Source organism: Aptenodytes patagonicus, chromosome 4 (genome assembly GCF_965638725.1).
Source record: "Aptenodytes patagonicus chromosome 4, bAptPat1.pri.cur, whole genome shotgun sequence".
In the NCBI taxonomy this organism is placed as follows: domain Eukaryota; kingdom Metazoa; phylum Chordata; class Aves; order Sphenisciformes; family Spheniscidae; genus Aptenodytes; species Aptenodytes patagonicus.
This window is the reverse complement of record NC_134952.1, coordinates 32,362,850-32,370,993: the sequence shown is the minus strand read 5'-3', so window position 1 is coordinate 32,370,993 and position 8,144 is coordinate 32,362,850.

Here is an 8,144-nt window from a genome sequence, read left to right as displayed (position 1 = left end):
TTCACGCAGCCTTTCCCCTTACAACCTAATCTTTTCTGGGTGCTCTTTAAAACCATGATTATCTACTGGTCCTATAGATTCTCTGGCAGACTTCCTGCTTCTGATGCATTTGAATTAGTTGTTAGTCATGTAGCTTAATGCACTTTAGGAAAAAAAAAAATACAGGTATTAAGGTCTCAGCATGGTATACAAATTTAGTCAGAATAAAAATAGAATACTTTTTCCTTTGAAGTACTATGCATCTACAATTACATAATAAACCTTAACAACCCCTCCTCCCTAAACAAGTAAAAGACCTCATCAAAATCAAGTTTTTTCTATATTAAAAAGGCTTTAGGTCACTAAATTAAGTGACCAAAGGTTGGGAAAGCCAGAAGGCTACCCATGAAACCTTAATTCAGACCTCTTGTGTGTGTGCATTGCAACCCTGTACTTAATTATGAGCTTGTCTGCAGAATACCAGGCTCCATTTGGAACATTTGCAATTATGTAGTGGCAAGCACGTGCAAGTAGCTAATTATGTCTCCTCCTGTGTTCCCATCCATTTATTCCTTTACTTTCTAGGGTCTCTTTTCTGCCCATCCCTTATCATCTCTCATGTGGAAATTTCTCTTTCCCTGGTCTGTCTGAAATTCTTACCCTTAGATAAGCGCTTTAGTAGTGAATCAGGTAAAGGTTTTTACCATGGGGTCCCAGAGATTGCTAATTATTCCTTCAAAGGTTATTTGTGGTTTTTCTCCAAAGGTGAGAAAAAATGAAAAGAAAAGGAAGGAAAACAAAGACAGGAAGAAAGAGAGTGAAAAACAAGGAAACAAAAGTTTCCAGGTTGAAGCAGAAGGGGAAATAAGGAATTGAGGTCAGTCTTCATGATATCATAGAGCTTCCTTCTTACAAAGGATCAGCTCTCAAATTACAAGCTTTACAGAGAGAGACAGTTGTAGATGAAAGCAAAAGGAAGGCATTAAGTTGCCTGATGTCTTGGAGGGGAAGGATCATACTGTATTTATAAATAATGCTGCACTGTCTCAGCAGACATTCCGGAAAATTGATGATTATTTAATTTGTGACAAAAACTCTGCTTTCTATCTGCTTCTCTTGGAAGAAGGCCTCACCAGTCAAAGCCATTGTTTCCTCTCTACACTAGGTATTACAAAGAATAAACACTTTTCAGAGGATTATTTTCTATGGAGATGCTTGAGATGTAATCATGAGCTAATAACTTACATCTTTGGTTGCTGAATTTGGTCTTCACATAGAATTACTATGTTACCTTCACACTGTAATGTTGTTTTAAATAGTCTTCTAGCAGAACTAACAAAAACTGGAACCAGTGGTGTTTGTGACGTTATCAGTAAGTGAGCGTTATTACAGCGGACTAAAAGCAGTATTTCCACTTCATGGGAAATTTTAGACCTGAAACAGGCTAAAGCAATAACTATTCAATATGCTTTTTTTCTGGAACGTGAAAATTCAAAGAAAATTTGAGCTAGAAAAACATACTATTTCCTAAATGAAGTGGGGTCTCTGAAGGCTTAAGTTCCCCAGTGAAATTGAGTATAAGCATATTTTGTTTGCCAATCTCAATATCACAAAACTCCCATTTTCAAAAGAAGTGGCTAAAAATGGTAGTTACTCTCCTGAATGCTTCAGTCTAAATATAGAGACTTTCTGACCCTTTACCATACACTTTCTTTGCAATCATTGGCACTAGAAACTTGATTTCTTAAATAAAACTAAGATTCTCTGCTTCTTATTTGCTTCCAGGAGTTTTCATAATAAAAAATATCCTCAAAATTGTGATAATACTGTGTGCTGAGCCATGCTGCAGGGTATAATAGATTTACCTTGAATGGAATAAGAAAGCAGAACTAATTTATTGAAGGCAAGGCATGTTACAGCCCAGTCAAATTAAACACTTATGACTTCGGGGACATAACTGTGCAGATATTTTTTCACATAGGCTTAGTATGCAGCCAAGCTCATATTGTGGGAGACTTAATATGTGGCCTTCATAACCTACCACGCAGAGGTGCTGTGGGGATTAACTAGTTAAGATTTGTAAAGTGCTTTGAAGATTATAAGGCATTAAGTTGCATAAGTGCTAAGCACTATTATTTAGTACTTAAGTATTATGACCAAGCTTTACAGGACAACTCATGTTCACCTCACTAGTATGAGTCTTTGTGATTTCAGTATAGTTGTTGCAAGAGGTAAAGCAAGCAGAACTGACCACAAGAGAGTGAAATTCTTTTCTTGATTCACTATCGGAGACTAAAGTGAGATACAACTGTAATGGTGTTGCAGAAAATTTAATTGAAAAATAATTATTCTGAAATGCAGTAGTAGATCCAAGAAATCCACATAAAAATGCAAGGCTCCTTAAGGTGCCAGTTCTGCCATCCTTACTTAATCTATGTCCTATCTTACCCAAGTAGACCCACTGACTATTCTTCCGGAAGTACAACTCCAAACCCCAAATCCATAGATGGACCAAATACATCAATTATATCAGCTGAAAGTGTTGCCAGGTGACAGTAAGGATGGGTAAAATCTGTACACTGGTAAGTTGTACTTCATACATATTTTAGCTTTGACTTAAATCAATTAAAAATTATTTAAGTCAAAATTCTGGGAGAAAGAGCAACACAGAGAGACCATTGTCTTTATCAATCAGATTGAGAACACCTTTTTTTGGTACAGTTTCTTTGTTGAGTTTCATTTTGGTATATCAACCTTCCTCTCCCTTGTTTTGTAACATCAGTTTTCAGTAGCAGAAGTAGTTGTTGGGGGTTTTTGTGGTAGCGAAGGGACAGGGCATTTGTTAATAAAATAACAATGCCAAACAGAAACAACATGACATAATTTTGTGCCTAACTATGTTGGAGACAGAGGAACACAAGTGTTTTAGGACTGCTGACATCCACGCACTATACATGGCATATTGTCGGACCCTGAGCTGCATCCCAGCATCCTGAAGCCATAAGACCCTATTTGGCATACAGGGAAGGAGAGTTGGACTTATTTACCTTACAAGGACTAATTATTATTAATGGCAGTCTCTTTGCAGGACAAAGCACTCAGATAGTACTTAAATTTCTTGCCTCTGCTAAAGTGCTGCAGACATTTCACAAGGACAGGCTTTTCAAATATATGCATTTCCTCTCTGTGGCTAAGAATAAAGATTACTTTCCTATAGTGTTTTGACATTTTGATCTGAATTGAAGCATATAATAAAAATGCACTTCACTCAATGTCAGTATGAACTGAAATTCAGCTTTAGAGGCAAGTAAAGGTAAAAGAGGGCAAACAGAGTGAATAGTGCACTTGTACAATAAACACAGATCCTTGTCCTTTCCTGCATCAAGGAAGCTGCAGGGCTCTAATGCTCCTATTTCTCTTTGGAAGGCATAAATTTTGCTTCCTCTATTGAGTTATTCACAATCATTGTGTCACAGGAGATCAAATTATTTGTCCCAAAACTCACGTAGAGCCCATGAAAAAGCCAGAGCTCAACTTAGCTTTCTAGACACTGATCCCCATCCTAGACTGCTGTAGCCATTCAACTTAGAAACAGCTTAAAACAGGCTAGAACAGCGTGGTGCACACTGTTCAGAGAAAAGATTTGTCTACATATGGTGGCAAGTTTGACTCTATGCACTCTGTTAACAGGGTCTTAGCAGTCTTTTGACCAGCTGTGCCAGGAGATGTGGGAAACTGGAGATAGTATACTTCATTCAGACTCAGCTCCTTAAGCACAAAAGTGTTCATGCAGAGATTCAGGACTTCTTTGTTCTCGTCAGGTTTTATACGTTTTCCAATCCTTTATCTGAGGCTCCACTCACCTTCACAGTTGCTCTCCCACCCCACTGTCACAGCTAAAGCAAGAAAAGCAACTCAGCTGTAACGTTCTTTTCTTTTGCCTTTTCAGGAACCTTCTTCTTGGATTTCCTTACTCCTTTCTGTTTTGTTTAGAGTCCTAAATCGTACAATGGCAGCTACTCATTATTCATTTTAAATTCAAATTATGGGTTACTTATGCTGTTGCTCATACCAACAGTAAACTTCTTGACCTGCATTAGTATTCTTAATGCTTATTTTGGCAGAAGTGAAATAGTGTTTCTGATAGGGCAGATATTTACCTGGTGCATTACAAATCTAGTTAGAATTTGGAAAAAATACAGCTGGGTCTTCTGATGCCCAAGTTAATGAGCTTGAAAGATACAATGACTGCTATCAATTTCATGTACTGTGCAGACCATGACACACACAGTTTAGAAATAGATGTATGTGGCTCAGTTTTCATGTGATTTTAGTATATTGAACAAGACCAAAACACTCTAAAAATAGAACCATCAACAAATGTTTTTGAATGTTGCTTAAAACCAGTATCTGGTGTACAGGACAGAAAGAAATATAATAAGTGAGCATCCCATCAGTCCCTCCATGCAATGGATCACGCACCACTAAAAGGCAGTGCATATGTCATGCTGGCAGTAGCCACATGCGGCTGCTCAGTGGACAGTATTGAAAGATGGCATGTCCACAGCCTCCCCACATTCACAGCAGACCAAGATCCATTGCATCTTTTTCATCTTTTTCTTTCTTCAGGTGGCAGATGAATTCAGAGTATGCTGGGCCTTAAATATTGTCTTTCTCTGCTGAACTATCTACCAGAAGTACTGTGAGTAGTATGTCAGACTTCTGGTGCCCTGAGCTCCCAGCAGAAACCATTTTCCTGGGGCTGTAGAGCCCTCTGTCTATTCTCCTTAGTCTCTGGGGCTCCTGTTCTTCCCATACATACCCACATCCTATAACTGTCAGGACCAAAGAAACCAAAACGCTCATGTCGACGCAATGCATTGGGTTCTGTTTTCTCATCCATCAACCCATTTCATAGGGGAGGGGGGGAGGTTAGTCTAATTTAATTCCTTTTGATCACCAAGGAGCAGAAAATATATGCCACGCACTCCACTTAGACCCTCCTGTCCAAACTGCATCAGAGCTAGGAAGAGAGTCTCGTGTTAGCTGCATACGTGTATAATGGGGATTTCTATCCCAAGTAGAGAAAAAAAGGTCCTTCTTGGCAAGAAAAACTGTTAACATCAAGGAGTCTGAATTTGAGTTCTTAATATTTCTAAACTTATTCCCACGGTATTCCTCCTGCATACTCACTCCAGTGAAATGTTGGAAGTGTTTCTTCTGCTCCTTTATATTTAAAAAGGGATTGATGGAAGGGAGTTTTTTTAGAAGCGGTTCTTAGAGATGGCTCATAGATCAGTTATATTCCAGGACCTTTTTTCTGTTCCTTTACCTTTGCCCATTTTTAAGTTAAAGTAACAGAGTGAAATGTCTCATGCTTCATTGCAAATTTCAAACTGATTTTCTCTCCCTTCTTTGCAAGTTTAATTTAGTTTTATAAAAAGATATCTGGAAAAAAATAAACAAAAAAATTAAGAGAACCTTACTAAAAATAAATCCAAGCAAAGAGCATGTGTTGAAGCATTGCAGAGTCGTCTCAGTTTGGAACAAGAGACTTAGTCAAAAATGTGCCTCTTTCTCACTCCCATAACAATTAACCTAAAATTAAGTAGGAGCTTCTTCACATCTGGGAAAAACTCCTATTATTGTGATGGGTCCCTCAAAAGGGGGATGGGATGGGCAAATCTCTACCCCTGTATATCACCTTCTCACCAAAAATTTCTCCCCCAACTACTTTATTCCAGAATCTACCTTCCAGCACCGTCCTATGAGTGAGAGGAAACTCAGATCCAGCAATGCAAGTGGAGATGGAAGTGAGTGTTGGAGAACAATGATGTGACATTCTGGAGAGCACGCGTAAAAGATCTTTCACAAAGGCCATCTCCAATTTCAAATAATATGTTGTTCACAAAAGAGGGTCTCCAGTCAATGTTGTGATAGATGTCTGATTAAGAGATCAGAAAGCCTTCCAAATTTGTAGAACTAATGATTCTACTAGTTTTCCTAGAGTAGGGATACTGCCTTTTAGAGCTTTGGGGGGTAGAAGAACAGACTGTATATCATGTTCTACCCAAAATCTACTCTCCTAAATCCCTGTCCCTCCTGCCCTGTGCCTCCTCCCCAGCCCACATAATTGCAGGTGTGCAGGTGTATGAAAGCACCCCTAGGCTGTGCTCTGGATAGGAATTAAGTCAATTATTAGGTCCTGGGAATCTTACTTTCTTTCCATACCTGAAACGTTTTGATATGCTGTCCAGGAAGGAGAAAAATCTTGGGGAAAACCCTGACAAGCTGCTGAACCGCTATTGCAGCCCCTTGCAGTTTCAGGCTACTTGAGGTTGAGGCAGAAAAGAACACAGCCTCACTCAGAAATTTCTCTTCTTCGTTCCAGGCAATAGCTGCCTTACGGCCTTCCCTCCCAAGAAGTCCCCCATGCTGAACAGGGGGACTCACGGTAGTCGCAGGGGTCAGTGAGTACTGAGTTGCTATCCTGCTGGTTACAGCTTTCTCAGGTGGTGGTTTTAGTACTGGGAAAGGGAATTATGGAACTAATTGGATTTTGAAGGGAGTTGCCTGTAATTTCCTGCTGGGCCTTTACCAGAGGTTTCCACTTACTTGTTGACAAAAATTTTTTTCTCTTTTTAGAACAAATCATCTTTCTGAATTTCACTTCTCATCTTGAAAACACACTTTCTTTAGTTTACTAAAGCTGTAGGTTCACTTTTCTGGGTTCTCTGAAGTGAGATCCTAATACCAGTAAGACCACCCAAAATACATAACAGAAATTTAATAGACTTTGAAATGGTTAACCATTTTAGACTTACCCATACAGCTCACTTTCCAAGGACTTTCCGATTTCTCCTTTGGAAGCAAACTGTTGTTACACTAACACCACCAGCGGGGAGGAGAAATTAACATGGTTCTCTGTTGATCTCACTTGGAGCTTTTAGGCCTTGAGAGAGTGACCACTGGCAGGAAAAGCACCTGACATGAGGAGTATAAATATGTGGTTAAAATGTAGTCCCCCCAAAATCTTTAAATCAAAACAATGTGTAAAATGTTCTTCTTGAGCAGTAGTAGACTTTAGGTTAGCATCTCCATGTTTTGACAGGAATTACAACAAAGATCTGAAGGGAAATGGCTGATCTGTACCAGGAGGGACAGAAGTTAGAGAACTGAGGTATGCTATGCTACATTCAAACCGATGAATCAAACAGGCCACAGCACCCGTACTCCCTGGCCATGATGCTGAGTGTTATTGCATGGGACAGGGAGCAGGGAACCGCCTTTTAGGAAAAATCCCCAACCTGTGCTGTCCTCTGAGCCAAGCTCAGGAACTGTCTGGCGAAATCCTAACTGCCATCTGCCAAAATATTGCAGGAAGCATGCTAACAGCTAAACAGTTTGGACAATTGGAGCACAGTGGTGGACCCCAAGCCCCTTTTTTTTTTTTAATCCTTGCCAGTATAGATGTAGACCTAGGTCCTGTTTACCTGAAAAGAATCCTATGCCCTGCTATCATGGGCAGTGGCTTCTCTGATAGGGCTTCAGCTCAGGTGTGCCCACCCCTCACAAACAAAAGCTGTGTAAGATATGCCACAAAACAGATTTTTCTTTCCAGATCCAATGGATGCCACTGAGGCAACTGCTAATGGCCTTAACGAGAGATGACAAGCTCTGAAAGCGGCTCACTCATGGAAAACAATGAGTTAGTTGAAAAACAGGAGGAGGAAATGGAGATGGGTTAAAGCTATTGCTATGTGCCTAAAAGAACAGTGTGGCGAGAAGAACGTTCTTGCTCTACTTTCCTATTTTCTACAGATAGAAAATGTGTTTCTGCTTGTATAGCATTATGATCGTGTATCATTCACGATGCTTTCAGCTGCCTCATGACTATCTTCATACTGTAATGCAGCCTTTACCTTCTCTGCATATGCTTACACAGTAAGTTGTTTTGCTTCTACCAGTTTAACCACTACCAGTCACACCTGTCACATAGCTGTGCACTAGTTCTGCATCCACAGTGCAGATTTTTAGAGCTTGATAAGCACATCCCTGCACTTACACTTGGACAACGTATACAGTTCACCCTAAATCAGACAAATGGATGCTGCTGAGCCATCTGTTTGAAGATATGTTTAGTTATATAACCTGAGATAGAAGTA